This window comes from Anser brachyrhynchus (genome assembly GCF_964034855.1).
Source record: "Anser brachyrhynchus genome assembly, chromosome: Z".
Lineage (NCBI taxonomy): Eukaryota > Metazoa > Chordata > Aves > Anseriformes > Anatidae > Anser > Anser brachyrhynchus.
The window spans coordinates 51,046,590-51,072,505 of record NC_137697.1 but is presented as its reverse complement, the minus strand read 5'-3'; the positions used below and the strand labels follow the sequence as shown (position 1 = coordinate 51,072,505).

Genomic DNA, 25,916 nt, shown 5'->3' with positions numbered 1-25,916 from the left:
TGGTGCCAGGGCACTCTCTGGGCTCACTGCAGTGCATCCCCAGTGGTGCCAGTGCACTCTCTGGACTCACTGCAGTGCATCCCCAGTGGTGCCAATGCACTCTCTGGACCTCCGGCACCGCATCCCCAGTGGTGCCAGTGCACTCTCTGGACTCGCGGCACTCCATCCCCAGTGGTGCCAGTGCACCCTCTGGACTCACTGATGTGCATCCCCAGTGGTGCCAGTGCACTCTCTGGACTCACTGCACTGCATCCCCAGTGGTGCCAGTGCACTCTCTGGACTCACTGCACTGCATCCCCAGTTGTGCCAGTGCACTCTCTGGACTCACTGCAGTGCATCCCCAGTGGTGCCAGTGCACTCTCTGGACTCACTGCAGTGCATCCCCAGTGGTGCCAATGCACTCTCTGAACTCACTGCACTGCATCACCAGTGGTGCCAGTGCACTCTCTGGACTCACTGCACTGCATCCCCAGTGGTGCCAGTGCACTCTCTGGACTCACTGCAATGCATCCCCAGTGGTGCCAGTGCACTCTCTCGAGTCACTGCACTATATCCCCAGTGGTGCCAGTGCACTCACTGGATTACTGTACTGCATCATCAGTGGTGCCAGTGCACTCTCTGAACTCACTGCAGTGCATCCCCAGTGGTGCCAGTGCACTCTCTTTACTCGCGTCACTGCATCCCCAGTGGTGCCAGTGCACTCACTGGACTCATTATACTGCATCACCAGTGGTGCCAGTGCACTCTCTGGACTCACTGCACTGCATCCCCAGTGCTGCCAGTGCATTCACTGGACTCACTGTACTGCATCTCCAGTGGTGCCAGTGCACTCTCTGGACTCCCGGCACCGCATCCCCAGCGGTGCCAGTGCACTCTCTGGACTCACTGCACTGCATTCCCAGCGGTGCCAGTGCACTCTCTGGACTCACTGCACTGCATACCCAGTGGTGCCAGTGCACTCTCTGGACTCACTGCACTGCATCCCCAGTGGTGCCAGTGCACTCTCTGGACTCACTGTACTGCATCACCAGTGGTGCCAGTGCACTCTCTGGACTCACTGCACTGCATCACATGTGGTGCCAGTGCACTCTCTGGACTCACTGCACTGCATCTCCAGTGGTGCCAGTGCACTCTCTGGACTCACTGCACTGCATCCCCCGTGGTGCCAGTGCACTCTCTGGACTCACTTCTCTGCATTCCCAGTGGTGCCAGTGAAGTCTCTGGACTCACTGCACTGCATCCCCAGTGGTGCCAGTGCACTCTCTGGACTCACTGCAGTGCATCCCCAGTGGTGCCAGTGCACTCTCTGGACTCACAGCACTGCATCCCCAGTGGTGCCAGTGCACTCTCTGGACTCACTGCAGTGCATCACCAGTGGAGCCAGAGCACTCTCTGGACTCACTGCACTGCATCCCCAGTGGTGCAAGTGCACTCTCTCGAGTCACTGCACTACATCCCCAGTGGTGCCAGTGCACTCACTGGACTCACTGTACTGCATCACCAGTGGTGCCAGTGCACTCTCTGGACTCACTGAAGTGCATCCCCAGTTGTGCCAGTGCACTCTCTGGACTCACTGAAGTGCATCCCCAGTGGTGCCAGTGCACTCTCTGGACTCACTGCACTGCATCACCAGTGGTGCTGGTGTACTCTCTGGACTCACTGCACTGCATCCCCAGTGGTGCCAGTGCACTCTCTCGAGTCACTGCACTACATCCCCAGTGGTGCCAGTGCACTCACTGTACTGCATCATCGTTGGTGCCAGTGCCCTCTCTGGACTTACTGCACTGCATCGCCAGTGGTGCCAGTGCACTCTCTGGACTCACTGCACTGCATCCCCAGTGGTGCCAGTGCACTCTCTGGACTCACTGCAGTGCATCACCAGTGGTGCCAGTGCACTCTCTGGACTCACTGCACTGCATCCCCAGTGGTGCAAGTGCACTCTCTCGAGTCACTGCACTACATCCCCAGTGGTGCCAGTGCACTCTCTGGACTCACTGAAGTGCATCCCCAGTGGTGCCAGTGCACTCTCTGGACTCACTTCACTGCATCCCCAGTGGTGCCAGTGCACTCTTTGGACTCACTATACTGCATCACCAATGGTGCCAGAGCACTCTCTGGACTCACTGCACTGCATCCCCAGTGCTACCAGTGCATTCACTGGACTCACTGGACCGCATCTCCAGTGGTGCCAGTGCACTCTCTGGGCTCACTGAAGTGCATCCCCAGTGGTGCCAGTGCACTCTCTGGACTCACTGCACTGCATCCCCAGTGGTGCCAGTGCACTCACTGGATTCACTGCACTGCATCCCCCGTGGTGCCAGTGCACTCTGTGGACCTACTGTACTGCATCCCCAGTGGTGACAGTGCACTCTCTGGACTCACTGCAGGGCATCCGCAGTGGTGCCAGTGCACTCTCTGGACTCACTGCAGTGCATCCCCAGTTGTGCCAAAGCACTCTCTGGACTCCCGGTACCGCATCCCCAGTGGTGCCAGTGCACTCTCTGGACACACTGCACCGCATCCCGTGTGGTGCCAGTGCACTCTCTGGAATGACTGCAGTGCATCCGCAGTTGTGCCAGTGCACTCTCTAGACTCGCGTCACTGCATCCCCAGTGGTGCCAGTGCACTCTCTGGACTCACTGCAGTGCATCCCCACATGTGCCAGTGCACTCTCTGGACTCACTGCAGTGCATCCCCAGTGGTGCCAGTGCACTCTCTGGACTCACTGCAGTGCATCCCCAGTGGTGCCAGTGCTCTCTCTGGACTCACTGCACTGCATCCCCAGTGGTGCCAGTGCACTCTCTGGACTCACTGCACTGCATCCCCAGTGGTGCCAGTGCTATCTCTGGACTCACTACACTGCAACCCCAGTGGTGCCAGGGCACTCTCTGCAGACACTGCAGTGCATCCCCACATGTGCCAGTGCACTCTCTGGACTCACTGCAGTGCATCCCCAGTGGTGCCAGTGCACTCTCTGGACTCACTGCACTGCATCCCCACTGGTGCCAGTGCACTCTCTGCACTCACTGCAGTGCATCCCCAGTTGTGCCAGTGCACTCACTGGACTCACTGCAGTGCATTCCCTCTGGTGCCAGTGCACTCCCTGGACTCACTGCAGTGCATCCCCAGTGGTGCCAGTGCACTCTCTGGACTCACTGCTGTGCATCACCTGTGGTGCCAGTGCATCCTCTGGACTCACTGCAGTGCATCACCAGTGGTGCCAGTGCACTCTCTGGACTCACTGAAGTGCATCCCCCGTGGTGCCAGTGCAATCTCTGGACTCACTGCACTGCATCCCCAGTGGTGCCAGTGCACTCTCTGGAATCACTGCACTGCATCCCCAGTGGTGCCCGTGCACTCTCTGGACTCACTGCACTGCATCCCCAGTGGTGCCAGAGCACTCTCTGGACTCACTGCAGTGCATCCCCAGTGGGGCCAGTGCACTCTCTGGACTCACTGCACTGCATCCCCAGTGGTGCCAGTGCACTCTCTGGACTCACTGTACTGCATCCCCAGTGGAGCCCGTGCACTCTCTGGACTCACTGAAGTGCATCCCCAGTGGTGCCAGTGCACCCTCTGGACTCACTGCACTGCATCCCCAGTGGTGCCAGTGCACTCTCTGGACTCACTGCACTGCATCCCCAGTGGTGCCAGTGCACTCTCTGGACAAACTGCACTGCATCCCCAGTGGTGCCAGTGCACTCTCTGGACTCACCGCACTGCACCCTGAGTGGTGCCAGTGCACTCTCTCCACTCACTGCACTGCATCCCCAGTGGTGCCAGTGCACTCTCTGGACTCACTGCACTGCATCCCCAGTGGTGCCTGAGCACTCTCTGGACTCACTGTACTGCATCCCCAGTGGTGCCAGTGCACTCTCTGCACTCACTGCACTGCATCCCCAGTGCTGCCAGTGCACTCTCTGGACTCACTGTACTGCATCCCCAGTGGTGCCAGTGCACTCTGGAGTAACTGCAGTGCATCCCAGTGGTGCCAGTGCACTCTCTGGACTCCCGGCACCGCACCCTGAGTGGTGCCAGTGCACTCTCTGGACTTACTGCACCGCATCCCCAGTGGTGCCATTGCACTCTCTGGAGTCACTGCGCTGCATCTCCAGTGGTGGCAGTGCACTCTCTGGACTCACTGCATGCATCCCCAGTGTTGCCTGTGCACTCTCTGCAGTAACTGCAGTGCATCCCCAGTGGTGCCAAAGCACTCTCTGGACTCCCGGCACCGCATCGCCAGTGGTGCCAGGGCACTCTCTGGGCTCACTGCAGTGCATCCCCAGTGGTGCCAGTGCACTCTCTGGACTCACTGCAGTGCATCCCCAGTGGTGCCAATGCACTCTCTGGACCTCCGGCACCGCATCCCCAGTGGTGCCAGTGCACTCTCTGGACTCGCGGCACTCCATCCCCAGTGGTGCCAGTGCACTCTCTGGACTAACTGCACTACATCCCCAGTGGTGCCAGTGCACTCTCTGGACTCACTGCACTGCATCCCCAGTGGTGCCAGTGCACTCTCTGGACTCACTGCACTGCATCCCCAGTGGTGCCAGTGCACTCTGGAGTAACTGCAGTGCATCCCAGTGGTGCCAGTGCACTCTCTGGACTCCCGGCACCGCATCCACAGTGGTGCCAGTGCACTCTCTGGACTCACTGTACTGCATCCCCAGTGGTGCCAGTGCTCTCTCTGGACTCACTTCACTGCATCCCCAGTGGTGCCAGTGCACTCTCTGGACTCACTGCACTGCATCCCAAGTGGTGCTAGTGCACTCTCTGGACTCACTGCACTGCATCCCCAGTGGTGCCAGTGCACTCTCTCGAGTCACTGCAATACATCCCCAGTGGTGCCAGTGCACTCACTGGACTTACTGTACTGCATCATCAGTGGTGCCAGTGCACTCTCTGAACTCACTGCAGTGCATCCCCAGTGGTGCCAGTGCACTCTCTGGACTCACTGCACTGCATCCCCAGTGGTGCCAGTGCACTCACTGGGCTCACTATACTGCATCACCAGTGGTTCCAGTGCACTCTCTGGACTCACTGCACTGCATCCCCAGTGGTGCCAGTGCACTCTCTGGACTCACTGCACTGCATCCCCAGTGGTGCCAGTGCACACTCTGGACTCACTGCACTGCATCCCCAGTGGTGCCAGTGCACTCTCTGGACTCACTGTACTGCATCCCCAGTGGTGCCAGTGCACTCTCTGGACTCACTGCACTGCATCCCCAGTGGTGCTGGTGTACTCTCTGGACTCACTGCACTGCATCCCCAGTGGTGCCAGTGCACTCTCTCGAGTCACTGCACTACATCCCCAGTGGTGCCAGTGCACTCACTGTACTGCATCATCGTTGGTGCCAGTGCACTCTCTGGACTTACTGCACTGCATCGCCAGTGGTGCCAGTGCACTCTCTGGACTCACTGCACTGCATCCCCAGTGGTGCCAGTGCACTCTCTGGACTCACTGCAGTGCATCACCAGTGGTGCCAGTGCACTCTCTGGACTCACTGCACTGCATCCCCAGTGGTGCAAGTGCACTCTCTCGAGTCACTGCACTACATCCCCAGTGGTGCCAGTGCACTCTCTGGACTCACTGAAGTGCATCCCCAGTGGTGCCAGTGCACTCTCTGGACTCACTTCACTGCATCCCCAGTGGTGCCAGTGCACTCTTTGGACTCACTATACTGCATCACCAATGGTGCCAGAGCACTCTCTGGACTCACTGCACTGCATCCCCAGTGCTACCAGTGCATTCACTGGACTCACTGGACCGCATCTCCAGTGGTGCCAGTGCACTCTCTGGGCTCACTGAAGTGCATCCCCAGTGGTGCCAGTGCACTCTCTGGACTCACTGCACTGCATCCCCAGTGGTGCCAGTGCACTCACTGGATTCACTGCACTGCATCCCCCGTGGTGCCAGTGCACTCTGTGGACCTACTGTACTGCATCCCCAGTGGTGACAGTGCACTCTCTGGACTCACTGCAGGGCATCCGCAGTGGTGCCAGTGCACTCTCTGGACTCACTGCAGTGCATCCCCAGTTGTGCCAAAGCACTCTCTGGACTCCCGGTACCGCATCCCCAGTGGTGCCAGTGCACTCTCTGGACACACTGCACCGCATCCCGTGTGGTGCCAGTGCACTCTCTGGAATGACTGCAGTGCATCCGCAGTTGTGCCAGTGCACTCTCTAGACTCGCGTCACTGCATCCCCAGTGGTGCCAGTGCACTCTCTGGACTCACTGCAGTGCATCCCCACATGTGCCAGTGCACTCTCTGGACTCACTGCAGTGCATCCCCAGTGGTGCCAGTGCACTCTCTGGACTCACTGCAGTGCACCCCCAGTGGTGCCAGTGCTCTCTCTGGACTCACTGCACTGCATCCCCAGTGGTGCCAGTGCACTCTCTGGACTCACTGCACTGCATCCCCAGTGGTGCCAGTGCTATCTCTGGACTCACTACACTGCAACCCCAGTGGTGCCAGGGCACTCTCTGCAGACACTGCAGTGCATCCCCACATGTGCCAGTGCACTCTCTGGACTCACTGCAGTGCATCCCCAGTGGTGCCAGTGCACTCTCTGGACTCACTGCACTGCATCCCCACTGGTGCCAGTGCACTCTCTGCACTCACTGCAGTGCATCCCCAGTTGTGCCAGTGCACTCACTGGACTCACTGCAGTGCATTCCCTCTGGTGCCAGTGCACTCCCTGGACTCACTGCAGTGCATCCCCAGTGGTGCCAGTGCACTCTCTGGACTCACTGCTGTGCATCACCTGTGGTGCCAGTGCATCCTCTGGACTCACAGCAGTGCATCACCAGTGGTGCCAGTGCACTCTCTGGACTCACTGAAGTGCATCCCCCGTGGTGCCAGTGCAATCTCTGGACTCACTGCACTGCATCCCCAGTGGTGCCAGTGCACTCTCTGGAATCACTGCACTGCATCCCCAGTGGTGCCCGTGCACTCTCTGGACTCACTGCACTGCATCCCCAGTGGTGCCAGAGCACTCTCTGGACTCACTGCAGTGCATCCCCAGTGGGGCCAGTGCACTCTCTGGACTCACTGCACTGCATCCCCAGTGGTGCCAGTGCACTCTCTGGACTCACTGTACTGCATCCCCAGTGGAGCCCGTGCACTCTCTGGACTCACTGAAGTGCATCCCCAGTGGTGCCAGTGCACCCTCTGGACTCACTGCACTGCATCCCCAGTGGTGCCAGTGCACTCTCTGGACTCACTGCACTGCATCCCCAGTGGTGCCAGTGCACTCTCTGGACAAACTGCACTGCATCCCCAGTGGTGCCAGTGCACTCTCTGGATTCACCGCACTGCACCCTGAGTGGTGCCAGTGCACTCTCTCCACTCACTGCACTGCATCCCCAGTGGTGCCAGTGCACTCTCTGGACTCACTGCACTGCATCCCCAGTGGTGCCTGAGCACTCTCTGGACTCACTGTACTGCATCCCCAGTGGTGCCAGTGCACTCTCTGCACTCACTGCACTGCATCCCCAGTGCTGCCAGTGCACTCTCTGGACTCACTGTACTGCATCCCCAGTGGTGCCAGTGCACTCTGGAGTAACTGCAGTGCATCCCAGTGGTGCCAGTGCACTCTCTGGACTCCCGGCACCGCACCCTGAGTGGTGCCAGTGCACTCTCTGGACTTACTGCACCGCATCCCCAGTGGTGCCATTGCACTCTCTGGAGTCACTGCGCTGCATCTCCAGTGGTGGCAGTGCACTCTCTGGACTCACTGCATGCATCCCCAGTGTTGCCTGTGCACTCTCTGCAGTAACTGCAGTGCATCCCCAGTGGTGCCAAAGCACTCTCTGGACTCCCGGCACCGCATCGCCAGTGGTGCCAGGGCACTCTCTGGGCTCACTGCAGTGCATCCCCAGTGGTGCCAGTGCACTCTCTGGACTCACTGCAGTGCATCCCCAGTGGTGCCAATGCACTCTCTGGACCTCCGGCACCGCATCCCCAGTGGTGCCAGTGCACTCTCTGGACTCGCGGCACTCCATCCCCAGTGGTGCCAGTGCACTCTCTGGACTAACTGCACTACATCCCCAGTGGTGCCAGTGCACTCTCTGGACTCACTGCACTGCATCCCCAGTGGTGCCAGTGCACTCTCTGGACTCACTGCACTGCATCCCCAGTGGTGCCAGTGCACTCTGGAGTAACTGCAGTGCATCCCAGTGGTGCCAGTGCACTCTCTGGACTCCCGGCACCGCATCCACAGTGGTGCCAGTGCACTCTCTGGACTCACTGTACTGCATCCCCAGTGGTGCCAGTGCTCTCTCTGGACTCACTTCACTGCATCCCCAGTGGTGCCAGTGCACTCTCTGGACTCACTGCACTGCATCCCAAGTGGTGCTAGTGCACTCTCTGGACTCACTGCACTGCATCCCCAGTGGTGCCAGTGCACTCTCTCGAGTCACTGCAATACATCCCCAGTGGTGCCAGTGCACTCACTGGACTTACTGTACTGCATCATCAGTGGTGCCAGTGCACTCTCTGAACTCACTGCAGTGCATCCCCAGTGGTGCCAGTGCACTCTCTGGACTCACTGCACTGCATCCCCAGTGGTGCCAGTGCACTCACTGGGCTCACTATACTGCATCACCAGTGGTTCCAGTGCACTCTCTGGACTCACTGCACTGCATCCCCAGTGGTGCCAGTGCACTCTCTGGACTCACTGCACTGCATCCCCAGTGGTGCCAGTGCACACTCTGGACTCACTGCACTGCATCCCCAGTGGTGCCAGTGCACTCTCTGGACTCACTGTACTGCATCCCCAGTGGTGCCAGTGCACTCTCTGGACTCACTGCACTGCATCCCCAGTGGTGCCAGTGCACTCTCTGGACTCACTGCACTGCATCCCCAGTGGTGCCAGTGCACTCTCTGGACTCACTGCACTGCATCCCCAGTGGTGCCAGTGCACTCTCTGGACTCACTGCACTGCATCCCCAGTGGTGCCATTGCACTCTCTGGACTCACTGTACTGCATCCCCAGTGGTGCCAATGCACTCTGTGGACTCACTGCAGTGCATCCCCAGTGGGGCCAGTGCACTCTCTGGACTCACTGCAGTGCATCCCCAGTGGTGCCAATGCACTCTCTGGACTCACTGCACTGCATCCCCAATGGTGCCAGTGCACTCTCTGGACTCACTGCACTGCATCCCCAGTGGTGCCAGTGCACTCTCTGGACTCACTGCACTGCATCCCCAGTGGTGCCAGTGCACTCTCTGGACTCACTGCACTGCATCCCCAGTGGTGCCAGTGCATTCTCTGGACTCACTGCACCGCATCCCCTGTGGTGCCATTGAACTCTCTGGAGTCACTGCGCTGCATCTCCAGTGGTGGCAGTGCACTCTCTGGACTCACTGCAGTGCTTCACCAGTGTTGCCTGTGCACTCTCTGGAATAACTGCAGTGCATCCCCAGTGGTGCCAAAGCACTCTCTGGACTCCCGGCACCGCATCGCCAGTGGTGCCAGGGCACTCTCTGGGCTCACTGCAGTGCATCCCCAGTGGTGCCAGTGCACTCTCTGGAGTCACTGCAGTGCATCCCCAGTGGTGCCAATGCACTCTCTGGACCTCCGGCACCGCATCCCCAGTGGTGCCAGTGCACTCTCTGGACTCGCGGAACTGCATCCCCAGTGGTGCCAGTACACTCTCTCGAGTCACTGCACTACATCCCCAGTGGTGCCAGTGCACTCACTGGACTCACTGTACTGCATCATCAGTGGTGCCAGTGCACTCTCTGGACTCACTGCACTGCATCCCCAGTGGTGCCAGTGCAATCTCTGGACTCACTGCACTGCATCCCCAGTGGTGCCAGTGCACTCACTGGACTCACTGTACTGCATCACCAGTGGTGCCAGTGCACTCTCTGGACTCAGTGCACTGCATCCCCAGTGGTTCCAGTGCATTCACTGCACTCACTGTACTGCATCTCCAGTGGTGCCAGTGCACTCTCTGGACTCACTGCACTGCATCCCCAGTGGTGCCAGTGCACTCACTGGATTCACTGCACTGCATACCCAGTGGTGCCAGTGCACTCTCTGGACTCACTGCAGGGCATCCCCAGTGGTGCCAGTGCACTCTCTGGACTCACTGAAGTGCATTCTCAGTGGTGCCAGTGCACTCTCTGGACTCACTGCACTGCATCCCCAGTGGTGCCAGTGCACTCACTGGACTCACTGCACTACATCCCCAGTGGTGCCAGTGCACTCTCTGGACTCACTGCACTGCATCCCCAGTGGTGCCAGTGCACTCTCTGGACTCACTGCACCGCATCCCCAGTGGTGCCATTGGACTCTCTGGAGTCACTGCGCTGCATCTCCAGTGGTGGCAGTGCACTCTCTGGACTCACTGCAGTGCATTCCCAGTGTTGCCTGTGCACTCTCTGGAGTAACTGCAGTGCATCCCCAGTGGTGCCAGTGCACTCTCTGGACTCACTGCACCGCATCCCCTGTGGTGCCATTGAACTCTCTGGAGTCACTGCGCTGCATCTCCAGTGGTGGCAGTGCACTCTCTGGACTCACTGCAGTGCTTCACCAGTGTTGCCTGTGCACTCTCTGGAATAACTGCAGTGCATCCCCAGTGGTGCCAAAGCACTCTCTGGACTCCCGGCACCGCATCGCCAGTGGTGCCAGGGCACTCTCTGGGCTCACTGCAGTGCATCCCCAGTGGTGCCAGCGCACTCTCTGGAGTCACTGCAGTGCATCCCCAGTGGTGCCAATGCACTCTCTGGACCTCCGGCACCGCATCCCGAGTGGTGCCAGTGCACTCTCTGGACTCGCGGCACTGCATCCCCAGTGGTGCCAGTACACTCTCTCGAGTCACTGCACTACATCCCCAGTGGTGCCAGTGCACTCACTGGACTCACTGTACTGCATCATCAGTGGTGCCAGTGCACTCTCTGGACTCACTGCACTGCATCCCCAGTGGTGCCAGTGCAATCTCTGGACTCACTGCACTGCATCCCCAGTGGTGCCAGTGCACTCTCTGGACTAACTGCACTACATCCCCAGTGGTGCCAGTGCACTCTCTGGACTCACAGCACTGCATCCCCAGTGGTGCCAGTGCACTCTCTGGACTCACTGCACTGCATCCCCAGTGGTGCCAGTGCACTCTGGAGTAACTGCAGTGCATCCCAGTGGTGCCAGTGCACTCTCTGGACTCCCGGCACCGCATCCACAGTGGTGCCAGTGCACTCTCTGGACTCACTGTACTGCATCCCCAGTGGTGCCAGTGCTCTCTCTGGACTCACTTCACTGCATCACCAGTGGTGCCAGTGCACTCTCTGGACTCACTGCACTGCATCCCAAGTGGTGCTAGTGCACTCTCTGGACTCACTGCACTGCATCCCCAGTGGTGCCAGTGCACTCTCTCGAGTCACTGCAATACATCCCCAGTGGTGCCAGTGCACTCACTGGACTTACTGTACTGCATCATCAGTGGTGCCAGTGCACTCTCTGAACTCACTGCAGTGCATCCCCAGTGGTGCCAGTGCACTCTCTGGACTCACTGCACTGCATCCCCAGTGGTGCCAGTGCACTCACTGGGCTCACTATACTGCATCACCAGTGGTTCCAGTGCACTCTCTGGACTCACTGCACTGCATCCCCAGTGGTGCCAGTGCACTCTCTGGACTCACTGCACTGCATCCCCAGTGGTGCCAGTGCACACTCTGGACTCACTGCACTGCATCCCCAGTGGTGCCAGTGCACTCTCTGGACTCACTGTACTGCATCCCCAGTGGTGCCAGTGCACTCTCTGGACTCACTGCACTGCATCCCCAGTGGTGCCAGTGCACTCTCTGGACTCACTGCACTGCATCCCCAGTGGTGCCAGTGCACTCTCTGGACTCACTGCACTGCATCCCCAGTGGTGCCAGTGCACTCTCTGGACTCACTGCACTGCATCCCCAGTGGTGCCAGTGCACTCTCTGGACTCACTGTACTGCATTCCCAGTGGTGCCAATGCACTCTGTGGACTCACTGCAGTGCATCCCCAGTGGGGCCAGTGCACTCTCTGGACTCACTGCAGTGCATCCCCAGTGGTGCCAATGCACTCTCTGGACTCACTGCACTGCATCCCCAATGGTGCCAGTGCACTCTCTGGACTCACTGCACTGCATCCCCAGTGGTGCCAGTGCACTCTCTGGACTCACTGCACTGCATCCCCAGTGGTGCCAGTGCACTCTCTGGACTCACTGCACTGCATCCCCAGTGGTGCCAGTGCATTCTCTGGACTCACTGCACCGCATCCCCTGTGGTGCCATTGAACTCTCTGGAGTCACTGCGCTGCATCTCCAGTGGTGGCAGTGCACTCTCTGGACTCACTGCAGTGCTTCACCAGTGTTGCCTGTGCACTCTCTGGAATAACTGCAGTGCATCCCCAGTGGTGCCAAAGCACTCTCTGGACTCCCGGCACCGCATCGCCAGTGGTGCCAGGGCACTCTCTGGGCTCACTGCAGTGCATCCCCAGTGGTGCCAGTGCACTCTCTGGAGTCACTGCAGTGCATCCCCAGTGGTGCCAATGCACTCTCTGGACCTCCGGCACCGCATCCCCAGTGGTGCCAGTGCACTCTCTGGACTCGCGGCACTGCATCCCCAGTGGTGCCAGTACACTCTCTCGAGTCACTGCACTACATCCCCAGTGGTGCCAGTGCACTCACTGGACTCACTGTACTGCATCATCAGTGGTGCCAGTGCACTCTCTGGACTCACTGCACTGCATCCCCAGTGGTGCCAGTGCAATCTCTGGACTCACTGCACTGCATCCCCAGTGGTGCCAGTGCACTCACTGGACTCACTGTACTGCATCACCAGTGGTGCCAGTGCACTCTCTGGACTCAGTGCACTGCATCCCCAGTGGTTCCAGTGCATTCACTGCACTCACTGTACTGCATCTCCAGTGGTGCCAGTGCACTCTCTGGACTCACTGCACTGCATCCCCAGTGGTGCCAGTGCACTCACTGGATTCACTGCACTGCATACCCAGTGGTGCCAGTGCACTCTCTGGACTCACTGCAGGGCATCCCCAGTGGTGCCAGTGCACTCTCTGGACTCACTGAAGTGCATTCTCAGTGGTGCCAGTGCACTCTCTGGACTCACTGCACTGCATCCCCAGTGGTGCCAGTGCACTCACTGGACTCACTGCACTACATCCCCAGTGGTGCCAGTGCACTCTCTGGACTCACTGCACTGCATCCCCAGTGGTGCCAGTGCACTCTCTGGACTCACTGCACCGCATCCCCAGTGGTGCCATTGGACTCTCTGGAGTCACTGCGCTGCATCTCCAGTGGTGGCAGTGCACTCTCTGGACTCACTGCAGTGCATTCCCAGTGTTGCCTGTGCACTCTCTGGAGTAACTGCAGTGCATCCCCAGTGGTGCCAGTGCACTCTCTGGACTCACTGCACCGCATCCCCTGTGGTGCCATTGAACTCTCTGGAGTCACTGCGCTGCATCTCCAGTGGTGGCAGTGCACTCTCTGGACTCACTGCAGTGCTTCACCAGTGTTGCCTGTGCACTCTCTGGAATAACTGCAGTGCATCCCCAGTGGTGCCAAAGCACTCTCTGGACTCCCGGCACCGCATCGCCAGTGGTGCCAGGGCACTCTCTGGGCTCACTGCAGTGCATCCCCAGTGGTGCCAGTGCACTCTCTGGAGTCACTGCAGTGCATCCCCAGTGGTGCCAATGCACTCTCTGGACCTCCGGCACCGCATCCCGAGTGGTGCCAGTGCACTCTCTGGACTCGCGGCACTGCATCCCCAGTGGTGCCAGTACACTCTCTCGAGTCACTGCACTACATCCCCAGTGGTGCCAGTGCACTCACTGGACTCACTGTACTGCATCATCAGTGGTGCCAGTGCACTCTCTGGACTCACTGCACTGCATCCCCAGTGGTGCCAGTGCAATCTCTGGACTCACTGCACTGCATCCCCAGTGGTGCCAGTGCACTCACTGGACTCACTGTACTGCATCACCAGTGGTGCCAGTGCACTCTCTGGACTCAGTGCACTGCATCCCCAGTGGTTCCAGTGCATTCACTGCACTCACTGTACTGCATCTCCAGTGGTGCCAGTGCACTCTCTGGACTCACTGCACTGCATCCCCAGTGGTGCCAGTGCACTCTCTGGATTCACTGCACTGCATACCCAGTGGTGCCAGTGCACTCTCTGGACTCACTGCAGGGCATCCCCAGTGGTGCCAGTGCACTCTCTGGACTCACTGAAGTGCATTCTCAGTGGTGCCAGTGCACTCTCTGGACTCACTGCACTGCATCCCCAGTGGTGCCAGTGCACTCACTGGACTCACTGCACTACATCCCCAGTGGTGCCAGTGCACTCTCTGGACTCACTGCACTGCATCCCCAGTGGTGCCAGTGCACTCTCTGGACTCACTGCACCGCATCCCCAGTGGTGCCATTGGACTCTCTGGAGTCACTGCGCTGCATCTCCAGTGGTGGCAGTGCACTCTCTGGACTCACTGCAGTGCATTCCCAGTGTTGCCTGTGCACTCTCTGGAGTAACTGCAGTGCATCCCCAGTGGGGCCAGTGCACTCTCTGGACTCACTGAAGTGCATCCCCAGTGGTGCCAGTGCACTCTGTGGACTCACTGCAGTGCATCCCCAGTGGTACCAGTGCGCTTTCTGGACTCACTGCAGTGCATCCCCAGTGGTGCCAGTGCACTCTCTGGACTCACTGCACTGCATCCCCAGTGGTGCCAGTGCACTCTCTGGACTCACTGCACTGCATCCCCAGTGGTGCCAGTGCACTCTCTGGACTCACTGCAGTGCATCCCCAGTGGTGCCAGAGCACTCTCTGGACTCACTGCACTGCATCCCCAGTGGTGCCAGTGCACTCTCTGGACTCACTGCACTGCATCCCCAGTGGTGCCAGTGCACTCTCTGGACTCACTGCAGTGCATTCCCAGTGTTGCCTGTGCACTCTCTGGAGTAACTGCAGTGCATCCCCAGTGGGGCCAGTGCACTCTCTGGACTCACTGAAGTGCATCCCCAGTGGTGCCAGTGCACTCTGTGGACTCACTGCAGTGCATCCCCAGTGGTACCAGTGCGCTCTCTGGACTCACTGCAGTGCATCCCCAGTGCTGCCAGTGCACTCTCTGGACTCACTGCAGTGCATCCCCAGTGGTGCCAGTGCACTCTCTGGACTCACTGCACTGCATCCCCAGTGGTGCCAGTGCACTCTCTGGACTCACTGCAGTGCATCCCCAGTGGTGCCAGAGCACTCTCCTGACTCACTGCACTGCATCCCCAGTGGTGCCAGTGCACTCTCAGGACTCACTGCAGTGCATCCCCAGTGGTGCCAGTGCACTCTCTGGACTCACTGCAGTGCATCCCCAGTGGTGCCAGTGCACTCTCTGGACTCACTGCACTGCATCCCCAGTGGTGCCAGTGCACTCTCTGGACTCACTGCAGTGCATCCCCAGTGGTACCAGTGCGCTCTCTGGACTCACTGCAGTGCATCCCCTGTGTTTCCAGAGCACTCTCTGGACTCACTGCACTGCATCCCCAGTGGTGCCAGTGCACTCTGTGGACTCACTGCAGTGCATCCCCAGTGGTGCCAGTGCACTCTCTGGACTCACTGCACTGCATCCCGAGTGGTGCCAATGCACTCTCTGGACTCACTGCACTGCATCCCCAGTGGTGCCAGAGCACTCTCTGGACTCACTGCACTGCATCCCCAGTGGTGCCAGTGCACTCACTGGACTCATTATACTGCATCCCCCGTGGTGCCAGTGCACTCTCTGTACTCACTGCACTGCATCCCCAGTGGTGCCAGTGCATTCACTGGACTCACTGTACTGCATCTCCAGTGGTGCCAGTGCACTCTCTGGGCTCACTGCAGTGCATCCCCAGTGGTGCCAGTGCACTCTCTGGACTCACTGCACTGCATCCCCAGTGGTGCCAGTGCACTCTCTGGACTCACTGCACTGCATCCCCAGTGGTGCCAGTGCACTCACTGGACTCATTATACTGCATCCCCAGTGGTGCCAGTGCACTCTCTGGACTCACTGCACTGCATCCCCAGTGCTGCCAGTGCATTCACTGGACTCACTGTACTGCATCTCCAGTGGTGCCAGTGCACTCTCTGGGCTCACTGCAGTGCATCCCCAGTGGTGCCAGTGCACTCTCTGGACTCACTGCACTGCATCACCAGTGGTGCCAGTGCACTCACTGGATTCACTGCACTGCATCCCCAGTGGTGCCAGTGCACTCTTTGGACTCACTGCAGGGCATCCCCAGTGGTGCCAGTGCACTCTCTGGACTCACTGAAGTGCATTCTCAGTGGTGCCAGTACACTCTCTGGACTCACTGCAGTGCATCCCCAGTGGTGCCAGTGCACTCACTGGACTCACTGCACTGCATCCCCAGTGGTGCCAGTGCACTCTCTGGACTCACTGCAGGGCATCCCCAGTGGTGCCAGTGCACTCTCTAGACTCACTGCACCGCATCCCCAGTGGTGATATTGCACTCTCTGGAGTCACTGCGCTCCATCTCCAGTGGTGGCAGTGCACTCTCTGGACTCACTGCACTGCATCCCCAGTGTTGCCTGTGCACTCTCTGGAGTAACTGCAGTGCATCACCAGTGGGGCCAGTGCACTCTCTGGACTCACTGAAGTGCATCCTGAGTGGTGCCACTGCACTCTGTGGACTCACTGCAGTGCATCCCCAGTGATACCAGTGCGCACTCTGGACTCACTGCAGTGCATCCCCAGTGCTGCCAGTGCACTCTCTGGACTCACTGCACTGCATCCCCAGTGGTGCCAGTGCACTCTCTGGACTCACTGCACTGCATCCCCAGTGGTGCCAGTGCACTCTCTGGACTCACTGCAGTGCATCCCCAGTGGTGCCAGTGCACTCTCTGGACTCACTGCACTGCATCCCCAGTGGTGCCAGTGCACTCTCTGGACTCACTGCAGTGCATCCCCAGTGGTGCCAGTGCACTCTCTGGACTCACTGCACTGCATCTCCAGTGGTGGCAGTGCACTCTCTGGACTCACTGCAGTGCTTCACCAGTGTTGCCTGTGCACTCTCTGGAATAACTGCAGTGCATCCCCAGTGGTGCCAAAGCACTCTCTGGACTCCCGGCACCGCATCGCCAGTGGTGCCAGGGCACTCTCTGGGCTCACTGCAGTGCATCCCCAGTGGTGCCAGTGCACTCTCTGGAGTCACTGCAGTGCATCCCCAGTGGTGCCAATGCACTCTCTGGACCTCCGGCACCGCATCCCCAGTGGTGCCAGTGCACTCTCTGGACTCGCGGCACTGCATCCCCAGTGGTGCCAGTGCACTCTCTCGAGTCACTGCACTACATCCCCAGTGGTGCCAGTGCACTCACTGGACTCACTGTACTGCATCATCAGTGGTGCCAGTGCACTCTCTGGACTCACTGCACTGCATCCCCAGTGGTGCCAGTGCAATCTCTGGACTCACTGCACTGCATCCCCAGTGGTGCCAGTGCACTCACTGGACTCACTGTACTGCATCACCAGTGGTGCCAGTGCACTCTCTGGACTCAGTGCACTGCATCCCCAGTGGTTCCAGTGCATTCACTGGACTCACTGTACTGCATCTCCAGTGGTGCCAGTGCACTCTCTGGACTCACTGCAGTGCATCCCCAGTGGTGCCAGTGCTCTCACTGGATTCACTGCACTGCATACCCAGTGGTGCCAGTGCACTCTCTGGACTCACTGCAGGGCATCCCCAGTGGTGCCAGTGCACTCTCTGGACTCACTGAAGTGCATTCTCAGTGGTGCCAGTGCACTCTCTGGACTCACTGCAGTGCATCCCCAGTGGTGCCAGTGCACTCACTGGACTCACTGCACTACATCCCCAGTGGTGCCAGTGCACTCTCTGGACTCACTGCAGGGCATCCCCAGTGGTGCCAGTGCACTCTCTGGACTCACTGCACCGCATCCCCAGTGGTGCCAGTGCACTCGCTGGACTCACTGCACTGCATCCCCAGTGGTGCCAATGCACTCTCTGGACTCACTGCACTGCATCCCCAGTGGTGCCAGTGCACTCTCTGGACTCACTGCACTGCATCCCCAGTGGTGCCAGTGCACTCTCTGGACTCACTGCACTGCATCCCCAGTGGTGCCAGTGCACTCACTGGACTCATTATACTGCATCCCCCGTGGTGCCAGTGCACTCTCTGTACTCACTGCACTGCATCCCCAGTGGTGCCAGTGCATTCACTGGACTCACTGTACTGCATCTCCAGTGGTGCCAGTGCACTCTCTGGGCTCACTGCAGTGCATCCCCAGTGGTGCCAGTGCACTCTCTGGACTCAATGCAGTGCATCCCCAGTGGTGCCAGTGCACTCTCTGGACTCACTGCACTGCATCCCCAGTGGTGCCAGTGCACTCACTGGACTCATTATACTGCATCACCAGTGGTGCCAGTGCACTCTCTGGACTCACTGCACTGCATCCCCAGTGCTGCCAGTGCATTCACTGGACTCACTGTACTGCATCTCCAGTGGTGCCAGTGCACTCTCTGGGCTCACTGCAGTGCATCCCCAGTGGTGCCAGTGCACTCTCTGGACTCACTGCACTGCATCACCAGTGGTGCCAGTGCACTCACTGGATTCACTGCACTGCATCCCCAGTGGTGCCAGTGCACTCTCTGGACTCACTGCAGGGCATCCCCAGTGGTGCCAGTGCACTCTCTGGACTCACTGAAGTGCATTCTCAGTGGTGCCAGTACACTTTCTGGACTCACTGCAGTGCATCCCCAGTGGTGCCAGTGCACTCACTGGACTCACTGCACTGCATCCCCAGTGGTGCCAGTGCACTCTCTGGACTCACTGCAGGGCATCCCCAGTGGTGCCAGTGCACTCTCTAGACTCACTGCACCGCATCCCCAGTGGTGATATTGCACTCTCTGGAGTCACTGCGCTCCATCTCCAGTGGTGGCAGTGCACTCTCTGGACTCACTGCACTGCATCCCCAGTGTTGCCTGTGCACTCTCTGGAGTAACTGCACTGCATCCCCAGTGGGGCCAGTGCACTCTCTGGACTCACTGAAATGCATCCCCAGTTGTGCCACTGCACTCTGTGGACTCACTGCAGTGCATCCCCAGTGGTACCAGTGCGCTCTCTGGACTCACTGCAGTGCATCCCCAGTGCTGCCAGTGCACTCTGTGGACTCACTGCAGTGCATCCCCAGTGGTGCCAGTGCACTCTCTGGACTGACTGCACTGCATCTCCAGTGGTGCCAATGCACTCTCTGGACTCACTGCACTACATCCCCAGTGGTGCCAGTGCACTCACTGGACTCACTGTACTGCATCATCAGTGGTGCCAGTGCACTCTCTGGACTCACTGCAGGGCATCCCCAGTGGTGCCAGTGCACTCTCTGGACCAACTGAAGTGCATTCTCAGTGGTGCCAGTGCACTCTCTGGACTCACTGCACCGCATCCCCAGTGGTGCCAGTGCACTCTCCGGAGTAACTGCAGTGCATCACCAGTGGTGCCAGTGCACTCTCTGGACTCACTGCACTGCATCCCCAGAGGTGCCAGTGCACTCTCTGGACTCACTGCAGTGCATCCCCAGTAGTGCCAGTGCACTCTCTGCACTCACTTCACTGCATCCCCAGTGGTGCCAGTGTACTCTCTGGACTCACTGCACTGCATCCCCAGTGGTGCCAGAGCACTCTCTGGACTCACTGCACTGCATCCCCACTGCTGCCTGTGCACTCTCTGGACTCACTGCACTGCATCCCCTGTGGTGCCAGTGCACTCTCTGGACTCACTGCACTGCATCCCCAGTGGTGCCAGTGCGCTCTCTGGACTCACTGCAGTGCATCCCCAGTGCTGCCAGTGCACTCTCTGGAGTCACGGCGCTGCATCTCCAGTGGTGGCAGTTCACTCTCTGGACTCACTGCAGTGCATCCCCAGTGGTGCCTGTGCACTCTCTGGAGTAACTGCAGTGCATCCCCAGTGGGGCCAGTGCACTCTCTGGACTCACTGAAGTGCATCCCCAGTGGTGCCAGTGCACTCTCTGGACTCACTGCAGTGCATCCCCAGTGGTACCAGTGCGCTCTCTGGACTCACTGCAGTGCATCCCCAGTGGTGCCAGTGCACTCTCTGGACTCACTGCACTGCATCCCCAGTGGTGCCAGTGCACTCTCTGGACTCACTGCACTGTATCCCCAGTGGTGCCAGTGCACTCTCTAGACTCACTGCAGGGCATCCCCAGTGGTGCCAGTGCACTCTCTGGACTCAGTGCACTGCATCCCCAGTGGTGCCAGTGCACTCTCTGGACTCACTGCACTTCATCCCCAGTGGTGCCAGTGCATTCTCTGGACTCACCGCACTGCACCCTGAGTGGTGCCAGTGCACTCTCTGGACTCACTGCACCGCATCCACAGTGGTGCCATTGCACTGTCTGGAGTCACTGCGCTGCATCTCCAGTGGTGGCAGTGCACTCTCTGGACTCACTGCAGTGCATCCCCATTGTTGCCTGTGCACTCTCTTTAGTAACTGCAGTGCATCCCCAGTGGTGCCAAAGCACTCTCTGGACTACCGGCACCGCATCGCCATAGGTGCCAGGGCACTCTCTGGGCTCACTGAAGTGCTTACCCGTGGTGCCAGTGCACTCTCTGGAGTCAGTGCAGTGCATCCCCAGTGGTGCCAATGCACTCTCTGGACCTCCGGCACCGCATCCCCAGTGGTGCCAGTGCACTCTCTGGACTCGCAGCACTGCATCCCCAGTGGTGCCAGTGCAGTCTCTCGAGTCACTGCACTACATCCCCAGTGGTGCCAGTGCACTCTCTGGACTCACTGTACTGCATCATCAGTGGCGCCATTGCACTCTCTGGACTCACTGCACTGCATCCCCAGTGGTGCCAGTGCACTCTCTGGACTCACTGCACTGCATCCCCAGTGGTGCCAGTGCACTCACTGGACTCACTGCAGGGCATCCCCAGTGGTGCCAGTGCACTCTCTGGACTCACTGCACTGCATCCCCAGTGGTTCCAGTGCATTCACTGGACTCACTGTACTGCATCTCCAGTGGTGCCAGTGCACTCTCTGCACTCACTGCACTGCATCCCCAGTGGTGCCAGTGCACTCACTGGATTCACTGCACTGCATCCCCAGTGGTGCCAGTGCACTCTCTGGACTCACTGCAGGGCATCCCCAGTGGTGCCAGTGCACTCTCTGGACTCACTGAAGTGCATCCCCAGTGGTGCCAGTGCACTCTCTGGACTCACTGCACTGCATCCCCAGTGGTGCCAGTGCTATCCCTGCACTCACTGTAGTGCATCCCCAGTGGTGCCAGTGCACTCTCTGGACTCACAGCAGCGCATCCCCACTGTTGCCAGTACACTCTCTGGACTCACTGCACTGCATCCCCAGTGGTGCCAGTGCACTCTCTGGACTCACTGCAGTGCATCCCCAGTAGTGCCAGTGCACTCTCTGCACTCACTTCACTGCATCCCCAGTGGTGCCAGTGCACTCTCTGGACTCACTGCAGTGCATCCCCAGTGGTGCCAGTGCACTCCCTGGACTCACTGCACTGCTCCAGCCGCGGCAGCCGCTCCAGCCGCGGTAGCCCTCCAGCCGTGGCAGCCGCTCCACTCGGTAGCGGCTGGAGCGGCTGCCGCGGCTGGAGCGGCTGGAGCTGCTGCCGCGGCTGGAGCGGCTGCCGCGGTTGGAGCGGCTGCCGCGGCTGGAGCGGCTGGAGCGGCTGCCGCGGCTGGAGCGGCTGGCGCGGCTGGAGGGGCTACCGCGCCTGGAGCGGTTAACGCGGCTGGAGCGCATGCCGAGGCTGGAGCGGATGCCGCGGCTGGTGCGGCTGGAGAGGCTGCCGCGGCTGGAGCAGTGCAGTGAGTCCAGAGAGTGCACTGGCACCATTGGGGATGCAGTGCAGTGAGTCCAGAGAGTGTACTGGCACCACTGGGGATGCAGTGCAGTGAGTCCAGAGAGTGCACTGGCACCACTGGGGATGCAGTGCAGTGAGTCCAGAGAGTGCACTGGCACCAATGGGGATGCAGTGCAGTGAGTCCAGAGAGTGCCCCGGCTACACTGCGAATGCACTACAGTGACTGCAGAGGGTGCACTGACACCACTGCAGATGCAGTGCCGCGAGTCCAGAGAGTGCACTGGCACCACTGGGGATGCGGTGCCGGGAGTCCAGAGAGTGCTTTGGCACCACTGGGGATGCACTGCAGTTAGTCCAGAGAGTGCACTGGCACCACTGGGGATGCGGTGCACTGAGTCCAGAGAGTGCACTGGCACCAATCAGGGTGCAGTGCCGTGACTACAGAGAATGCACTGGCACCACTGGGGATACGGTGTCGGGAGTCCAGAGAGTGCACTGACACCACTGGGGATGCGGTGCCTGGAGTGCAGAGAGTGCTTTGGCACCACTGGGGATGCACTGCTGTGAGTCCAGAGAGTGCACAGTCACCACTGGGGATGCACTGCAGTGAGTCCAGACAGTGCACATGCACCACTGGGGTTGCAGCGCAGTGACTCCAGAGAGTGCACTGACACCAGAGGGAATGCGGTGCAGTGAGTCCAGAGAGTGCAATGCCACCACTCAGCGTGCAGTGCGGTGAGTCCAGAGAGTGCACTGGCACCACTGGGGATGCACTGCGGTGAGTCCAGAAAGTGCACTGGCACCACTTGGGTTGCAGTGCAGTGAGTTCAGAGAGTGCACTGGCACCACTGAGAATGCACTTCAGTGTGTCCAGGGAGTGCACTGGCACCACTGGGGATGCAGTGCTGTGAGTCCAGAGAGTGCACTGGCACCACTGGGGATGCAGTGCAGTGAGTCCAGAGAGTGCCGCTCCAGCCTCGGCATCCGCTCCAGCCCAGTCAACCGCTGCAGCCGCGGTAGCCCCTCCAGCCGCGGCAGACACTCCTGCCGCGGCAGCCGCTCCAGCCGGTCCAGCCGCGGCAGCCGCTCCAGCCGCGCCAGCCGCTCCAGCCGCGGCAGCCGCTCCAGCCGCTCCAGCCGCGGCAGCCGCTCCAGCCGCGGCAGCCGCTCCAGCCGCGGCAGCCGCTCCAGCCGCTCCAGCCGCGGCAGCCGCTCCAGCCGCTACCGAGTGGAGCGGCTGCCACGGCTGGAGGGCTACCGCGGCTGGAGCGGCTGCCGCGGCTGGAGCAGTGCAGTGAGTCCAGGGAGTGCACTGGCACCACTGGGGATGCAGCGCAGTGAGTCCAGAGAGTGCACTGGCACCACTGGGGATGCAGTACAGTGAATCCAGAGAGTGCACTGGCACCACTGGGGATGCAGTGCAGTGAGTCCAGAGAGTGCACTGGCACCACTGGGGATGCAGTGCAGTGAGTCCAGAGAGTGCACTGGCACCACTGGGGATGGAGTGCAGTGAGTCCAGAGAGTGCACCGGCACCACTGGGGATGCACTGCAGTGAGTCCAGAGTGCACTAGCACCACTGGGGATGCACTGCAGTGAGTCCAGAGAGTGCACTGGCACCACTGGAGATGCAATTCAGTGAGTCCAGAGAGTGCACTGGCACCACTGGGGATGCAGTGCAGTGAGTCCAGAGAGTGCACTGGCACCACTGGGGATGAAGTGCAGTGAGTCCAGAGAGTGCACTGGCACCACTGGGGATGCAGTGCAGTGAGTCCAGAGAGTGCACTGGCACCACTGGGGATGGAGTGCAGTGAGTCCAGAGAGTGCACTGGCACCACTGGGGATGCACTGCAGTGAGTCCAGAGTGCACTAGCACCAATGGGGATGTACTGCAGTGAGTCCAGAGAGTGCACTGGCACCACTGGAGATGCACTTCAGTGAGTCCAGAGAGTGCACTGGCACCACTGGGGATGCAGTGCAGTGAGTTCAGAGAGTGCACTGGCACCACTGAGAATGCACTTCAGTGTTTCCAGAGAGTGCACTGGCACCACTGGGGATGCAGTGCAGTGAGTCCAGAAAGTGAACTAGCACCACTGGGGATGCAGTGCTGTGAGTCCAGAGAGTGCACTGGCACCACTGGGGATGCAGTGCAGTGAGTCCAGAGAGTGCACTGGCACCACTGGGGATGCAGTGCAGTGAGTCCAGAGAGTGCCGCTCCAGCCTCGGCATCCGCTCCAGCCCAGTCAACCGCTGCAGCCGCGGTAGCCCCTCCAGCCGCGACAGACACTCCTGCCGCGGCAGCCGCTCCAGCCGGTCCAGCCGCGGCAGCCGCTCCAGCCGCGCCAGCCGCTCCAGCCGCGGCAGCCGCTCCAGCCGCTCCAGCAGCGGCAGCCGCTCCAGCCGCGGCAGCCGCTCCAGCCGCGGCAGCCGCTCCAGCCGCTCCAGCCGCGGCAGCCGCTCCAGCCGCTACCGAGTGGACCGGCTGCCAGGATGGAGGGCTACCGCGGCTGGAGCGGCTGCCGCGGCTGGAGCAGTGCAGTGAGTCCAGGGAGTGCACTGGCACCACTGGGGATGCAGCGCAGTGACTCCAGAGAGTGCACTGACACCACTGGGGATGCGGTGCAGGGAATCCAGAGAGTGCACTGGCACCACTCAGGGTGCAGTGCGGTGAGTCCAAAGAGTGCACTGGCACCACTGGGGATGCAGTACAGTGAATGGAGAGAGTGCACTGGCACCAATGGGGATGCAGTGCAGTGAGTCCAGAGAGTGCACTGGCACCACTGGGGATGAAGTGCAGTGAGTCCAGAGAGTGCACTGGCACCACTGGGGATGCAGTGCAGTGAGTCCAGAGAGTGCACTGGCACCACTGGGGATGGAGTGCAGTGAGTCCAGAGAGTGCACTGGCACCACTGGGATGCACTGCAGTGAGTCCAGAGTGCACTAGCACCACTGGGGATGTACTGCAGTGAGTCCAGAGAGTGCACATGCACCACTGGAGATGCACTTCAGTGAGTCCAGAGAGTGCACTGGCACCACTGGGGATGCAGTGCAGTGAGTCCAGAGAGTGCCTCTCCAGCCTCGGCATCCGCTCCAGTCGCGTCAACCGCTCCAGCCGCGGTCGCCCCTCCAGCCGCGGCAGACGCTCTAGACGCTCCAACCGCGTCAGCCTCTCCAGCCGCGTTAGCCCCTCCAGCCGCGGCAGCCACTCCAGCCGCGGCAGTCGCTCCAGCCGCTACCGAGTGGAGCGGCTGCCACGGCTGGAGCGGTTGCCGCGGTTGGAGCGCCTGCCGCGGTCCGAGAGACTGCCGCGTATGCCGCGGACGGAGCGGCTGCCGCGGCTGGAGCGGCTGCCGCGGCTGCCGCGCCTGCCGAGGCTGGTAGGCTACCGCGGCTGGAGCGACTGCCGCGGCTGGAGCAGTGCAGTGAGTACAGAGAGTGCACTGGCACCTTTGGGGATGCACTGCAGTGTCTGCAGAGAGTGCCCTGGCACCACGGGGGATGCAGTGCAGTGAGTCCAGAGAGTGCACTGGCACCACTGGGGATGCATTGCAGTGAGTCCAGAGAGAGCACTGGCACCACTGGGGATGCAGTGCAGTGAGTCCAGAGAGAGCACTGGCACCACTGGGGATGCACTGCAGTGAGTCCAGAGAGTGCACTGGCACCACTGGGGATGCACTGCAGTGAGTCCACAGAGTGCACTGGCACATGTGGGGATGCACTGCAGTGAGTCCAGAGAGTGCACTGGCACCACTGGGGATGCACTGCAGTCATTCCAGAGAGTGCTTTGGCACCACTGGGGATGCAGTGCAGTGAGTCCAGAGAGTGCACTGGCACCACTGGGGATGCAGTGCAGTGAGTCCAGAGAGTGCACTGGCACCACTGGGGATGAGGTACCGGGAGTACAGAGAGTTCTTTGGCACCACTGGGGATGCACTGCAGTGAGTCCAGAGAGTGCACTGGCACCACTGGGGATGCAGTGCAGTCAGTCCACAGAGTGCACTGGCACCACTGGGGATGCAGTGCAGTGAGTCCAGAGAGTACACTGGCACCACTGGGGATGCAGTGCAGTGAGTCC

General features: G+C 60.1%; 1 long non-coding RNA gene across 2 annotated transcripts in view; it reads left to right on the top strand.

Annotated features, from left to right (window-relative positions):
- Positions 1-25,916, top strand: part of LOC308185589 — a 656,808-nt gene that overhangs the window by 372,786 nt on the left and 258,106 nt on the right. The window lies entirely within an intron of this gene.